General features: G+C 33.9%; 1 pseudogene; it reads right to left on the reverse strand.

Annotated features, from left to right (window-relative positions):
- Positions 1-2,702: 2,702 nt before the first annotated feature.
- Positions 2,703-6,190, reverse strand: part of LOC128546439 (putative nuclease HARBI1) — a 6,740-nt pseudogene continuing 3,252 nt past the window's right edge.

Genomic DNA, 6,190 nt, shown 5'->3' on the forward strand with positions numbered 1-6,190 from the left:
AATTTCCGACAAATATCTTTTAAAAAATAAATGTCATGTAAAATTAGTTTATGACATTAACATGTAAAAATATGATTTCTCTAAATTTGTTGCACCATTTGGCAACGTTTACTTTTTATGCAACCTTAAGACATGATTTCTGACTGTTTGTCCAGTATTTTATTAGCTCACATGAGCACAAAGTGCTCAAAGATGAGCTTTTGTGATCACCCTATGTCCGTCATCATCAACAATTTGACTGTTAACACTCTAGAGGTCACAATTTTGGCCCAATCTTAATGAAACTTGTTCAGAATGTTACTGTCAATAAAGTCTTGGACAAGTTCAATATTGGGTCATCTGGGGTCAAAAACTAGGTCACCAGATCAAATCAAAGGAAAAGCTTGTTAACAATGTAGAGGTCACAATTTTGGCCTAATCTTAATGAAACTTGGTCAGAATGTTACCCTAAATAAAATCTTGGAAAAGTTAGATATTGGCTTATCTGGGTCAAAAACTAGGTCACCAGGTCAAATCAAAGAAAAAGTTTGTTAAAAATTCTAGAGGTCAAAATTTGGCCTTATCTTAATGAAACTTGGTCAGAATGTTACCCTCAATAAAATCTTGGATAATTTTGAAATTAGGTCATCTTGGGTTAAAAACTAGGTCACCAGGTCAAATCAAAGGAAATGGTTTTTAAACACGGTAGAGGCCACATTTATGACTGTATCTTCATGAAAACTTGGTCAGAATGGTAATCTTGATGATCTTAAGCTCTAGTTGAATATGGGTCAAGTAGGATTAAAAACTAGGTCACCAGGTCAAATCAAAGGAAATCTAGTTAACACTGTAGAGGCCACATTTATGACCATATCTTAATGAAGCTTGTCAGAATGTTAATCTTGATCTTTAGGTCAATAGGTCAGGTGAGCGATACAGGGCCTTCGTAGCCCTCTTGTTTAAATATTTGTGATTTAGTCAAATTGTGATTCATCCAACTGTGATAATGTTTATTTGTGAAGAACAAGCCACATTTGCTGTATACTACATGTTCGAACTGTTACTCATTTAATGTGTATTACATGTTCATACTGCCAGACTATGAGGTTATAGCTGTTTCCCACACTTTACAAAGTTTATAAATGTTTACTCAACTTTTTTTTGATAACACTGTTACTGTTATGAAATTAAATACAATGTGGTCATTAAAGAACATTAATGGTTTGAATCTCTATATTTTTTCTTTAGAGGGTGTGTTTTATCTGCAATTCTAACACGATCCGATTCATTTTCCTATTAAACAAAGAAGGCTGAAAGCATGAATTGTACACAACAATTCATTTTTCTGACATCAAAAATTATACGGTAATAGCGTCAAAAGTCATAGGGGAGTGCTGGAAAAGAAACCAATTGAAAACGTGCAAATATTTAATGAAGTTGTCAAGGATATACTTTAAAATTCTTGGTAACGTGTTAGAATCGAAATAATATATCTCATTTAGTCATTTGCTCTTGAAAAAAGTCATTGTTTGTCGTTCAGATGCGTATTATTATATCACTTGGGCTGCGCCCTCGTGATATAACTCCTTCGCATCTGAACTCCAAACAATGATTTATTCAGCGATAAATCACTCAATAAGATGTATTATTTCTTAATTCTTTTTGTTGAAATGTCTTCACATTTAGCTCACATGAACTGAAGGTTCCTAGTGTGCTACCAGTGTAGGTGAATAGTCTGCCATCTGTTGCTCAAAATTTACATAACATCTCATCTGACTAGCCAGAATTACACCAAACTTTGAACTTAGCTTTAAAGCAAGGTACTCTGTCAATAAGGTTTGACTTAATCATTTTATGGGCAGATAGAGAAAAAAATTACTGGTAATTTAAAATGATGACTTTTCATGAATGGCTTGGTGGGCGTTCATCTAACCATGTCTTGTAGCATTATTATTTTAATGTCCTTTATAGAAATGATTATGATGTTGATGCTTTGGCAGTTTCATTGAGCAGTCTAATTTAGTATAGAAATACCCTTGGATGACTCATTTTCATAGACTGCTTCAGGATTTTCATCAAACTTAGTGGCATCATTGCAATGTTGGACTTTGAAAACCATGGGTAGGACAATATTTCTATTTTATAATATACAAGAAAATCAGATGAGCGTCAGCACCTGCATGGCGGTGCTCTTGTTCTCTGTCAAATCAGGTTAAAAGACTCAATAATGTTGGTGCATCTAAATTAAAATGTGTATTAAATAACAATACTGCAGTTTATCAGATATACTCAAAAAAGGACACTGGACATCTATCATTAATTGAAGGCCTTGTTTTGGCATGTACATAGGGACACCAACATAAATGTCAAATTCTTTCTAGCATGAAAACCTAAACCTGCATGCCACTGTTAAAAATTGCAGCACAGACAACATGCATAATTACCTTAACATTAAATAAAATTTGATAGATAGTGATGTGTTAGTCATAAGGCATAAAAAAAATGTTTGTTTCCAGTATCCCAACCTACCCAAACCTTTTGGCCCGTTATGCTTTAAACATGGTCAGTGATGTTAAAAAATCAACTTCTTATGCTCAAAAGGCATAACCTTATTTGTATTCATTTTTGACACAAAAATAATTTCAACAAGTCTCCCTTAATAAAACAAATTCCTACCTACCTACCCTATTTTTTTTAGCATGTTACTGGAAGCAAATAAGTTTTTAGACCTTAAGCAAATGTGTTGCTGCAAATACATCCCTACAACGGGCCCCAGCCTGGTTTATGTCTACTTCAGCTTCTGGTGGCTCAAAAGGCTCATCTACCATTCTTTCTAAAATATCTCCTCTATCCATCCCAAAGTTATGTAACACAACACAAGCCACTGTTACTTGAGGCGCACTCGTAGTTTTCGGTCCTCAAGCCGTAGATAGGCAAGGGAACCTTCTCTTCAACACACCAAATGTCTGTTCAATAAGCACTCTTGTTTTCGTTAATGCTATGTTGTATCTGGAAAAAAGACATGCAGAAATTGTAACAAACATTTTCCACAATAATATTCAAATAACCTCAATTATTGAATTATTAAATTATGAATTATTTCAGTAAAGTTCATTAGTGGTGTTGAAAATGAAGTAGTGACAGGTGTAGGAATCACAGGATACAAAAAGTGTTTGTTTGAAACTGCCACTAATTTATTCTCACATCTGATCAGCTAAAACAGGTCAGCTGACACAAGTACTACATCATAAATGCATCAAGATTTATATACTGTTCTTCCTACAGTTTTGTTCAGTGGAAATTTACAGTCAGATCACAAAATAAAATTAGTTAAAATGTTTTGTGAAATAAAAAATAATTGTACTATTTTTTTTAAAACATCAACGAAATAGAATGAGATGATATACATGCTCAACTTACCTCTCTTGAGCGGCTGTTTGTGTGTTTAGGTAAGGCGTCATCAGGTATGATCGACATGGATACCCTGAGTCGCCAAGCAGAAGCCCGTTTATCTCCCCTTTGATATAAATTTTTTAAAAATATATTACAATTGCAAAAAATATAGAGGAAAGTGGAAGTTAAATATCATATATGTTTATACTAGGCATTGGTAAATGCACCATGCACGTTCAATATTTTTCAATCTTTTACAGTTCATTTCAGATAAATAATCATTTAAATCTTTGTCTTACCATTCTCAAATTTCCTGCACAGTTCAGATTCCCTAAAAATACGGCTGTCGTGAACACTCCCAGGCCACTTTGCCACCACGTTAGTAATTCTGAATCTGGCATCACAAACCATCTGAAATTGATAAATGTCACATGGAACAGATGATGGTTTGGACATTCACAGAATAACAAGAGAACATTCCATCAGCCTCATGTTGTTAAGAAGATTGTGTGTCTGTACTGTAGAACTGGTATGGGGAAAGGATGTAGAATGTTAGAAAGGGTTAATGGGGGCAAACTTTTATACAAATTAGAAATGATTTCAATTAATGTTTAGAAATATTTGTTGCGGTTTATTATTGTCTCATCAGAGGAAATTATAGAAATGTAAACATATTACAAATGTACATTGGACATGTATCTCCGTTTATCTACCTACCTGTACATTAATTGAATGATAACCTTTGCGATTCACAAAGTCAGTTTCATTTTCTTTTGGACCCTTTATCTTAATTTGTGTACCGTCAATGACGCCAATAACCTTTGGAAATCCTGAAAAGGGTGAGAGAAATAATATGTTAACATGTTCATTTTTCACCCACATTTCAGTTAAAATAATGTAACAATTCAGTTTGAAGTTTTATGACATAATCACAATTGAACTACATGTATATCTCTAACTGATGCCTGCCTTTATATGGTTGATCAAAGTAATGGCAGAGATCTTATTAACTCATATGAGCAATGCTCATTTGAGTAATTGTGACTGCTCAATGTCTGGCGTCTTTCTGTTGTCTGTCTATCAACATTTACCTTGCTTTTTCAAGAGAGGCTGTATTTTTCAATTAATGTATATTAAAGTTAGTCTGAATGACTGCCTTGATGAAATCTAGGTCAGGTATGAAAATGGTTCCTCTGGGGCATAAAACTAGGTCAAATCAAAGAAAAACATGGTTTATGCAAGTAGGACTGCATATTTCACTGAATCTTAATGAAATCTCATCATAATGTTTGTCTTAATGAAATCAGTGTCGAGTTCAAGTAGGAGTTATGTAGGATACAAAACAAGGTCACCCAATTAAATGAAAGAAAACCTTTTGCATGCCATAGGGATTGCATTTTGCTCAGAATATTTATAACATTTAGTAAGAATAGTTGCCTTGATATAATCTATGTCAAGTTCGAATATTGGTAACAAGGTCATTATATCAAAGCAGAGAAAACCCTTTTGTATACAATAGGGACTGAATTTTACAAGGGAACTTAATGAAATTTCATCACAGTGATTGGATGAAATTTATTTCCGATTTGATTTGGTTCATGGCTGGTCAAAAAAAGATCACCTGGTCATATCAAAGAACAACCTTGTGTGTGCCCTAGGGCTCCAGTTGTCAGAGCATCTTCATGAAATTAACTTGAATGTTTGTCTTTATGTAAGCAGGTGAGTTCATACATGGTCATTTGGTGGTAATACAGGTCACATGGTCAAATCAAAGAAATACATTGGTGTAGCATTTTAAGCAGGATATTCATTAAATATGATCAAGCTGTCCTCGAGTAAATGACCTTAAACCATTTATTCTCTTGTTTTTAGCTCTGCTATTGAAGTATGTAGAGTTGCCTTACTCATTTCGTTGTCGGTGTCCTACACATCCACAATTTGGTTAAAGTTTCTTGCATTTTATCTTCATCTCTGTGATTCTTTATGTAACTTCTTTCATACTAAGAATTGTTATTCCTAATAAAAAAACACATCATATGGCACAAGGACAGTCACTCTCACACCAACATTTCGTGAATTGTCCCCCACCATTTTTACTTTGATGCACTTTCACATTATCTCGGATAATCCTAAATGAGTTTGATTCAAACTTAAAGTATTTGTTCAGCATGATAACTCGCATCAACTGACACAATGCCTATGACTCTTGCGCTATTTTTTCATGAATTGTCCCCCTTTTACTTAGAGTAACAGGTTGAAGTTATGAAGCACTTTCACTCATTCTAAGTCATTACTAAATGGATATAATGCAAACATGAAACAGTTGTTCCACATCATCAACTACATTTTATGACACAAGGTGTATAACTGGAACAAATTTTGCATGAGTTATACCCTTTTTATTTGGAATTTAGGGTGAATTCTGATGCATTTTCACCAATGTTAATTATTACTAATTGGATTTGATTCAAACTTTGAAGTAGTTGTTCCACATTATATGACACTAGGAACATAACTCTTGCACCAATATTCTATAAATTATGCCCCCTTTTGCTTAGAATTATACATATAAAGTGTTCATGCTTTATATTGCTTATTACTTACTGTTTTAAACATAGACTCTCGCTTTTGTCCATTGTATTCATCCACATTTGGAGTCGTCTAATGTTCCAGAGATACCTATAGTTTCCTAAGATTTCATTTTCACTGTCGAACATCTTAATAGTCGAGAGCTCTGACTCATTTGATAGCTCTTGTTAACTCATTTGAGCAAAAAGTGCCGACAGTACCACCAGAGAAGTTTACAAACAACATCCAG

Source organism: Mercenaria mercenaria, chromosome 10, assembly GCF_021730395.1.
Source record: "Mercenaria mercenaria strain notata chromosome 10, MADL_Memer_1, whole genome shotgun sequence".
Lineage (NCBI taxonomy): Eukaryota > Metazoa > Mollusca > Bivalvia > Venerida > Veneridae > Mercenaria > Mercenaria mercenaria.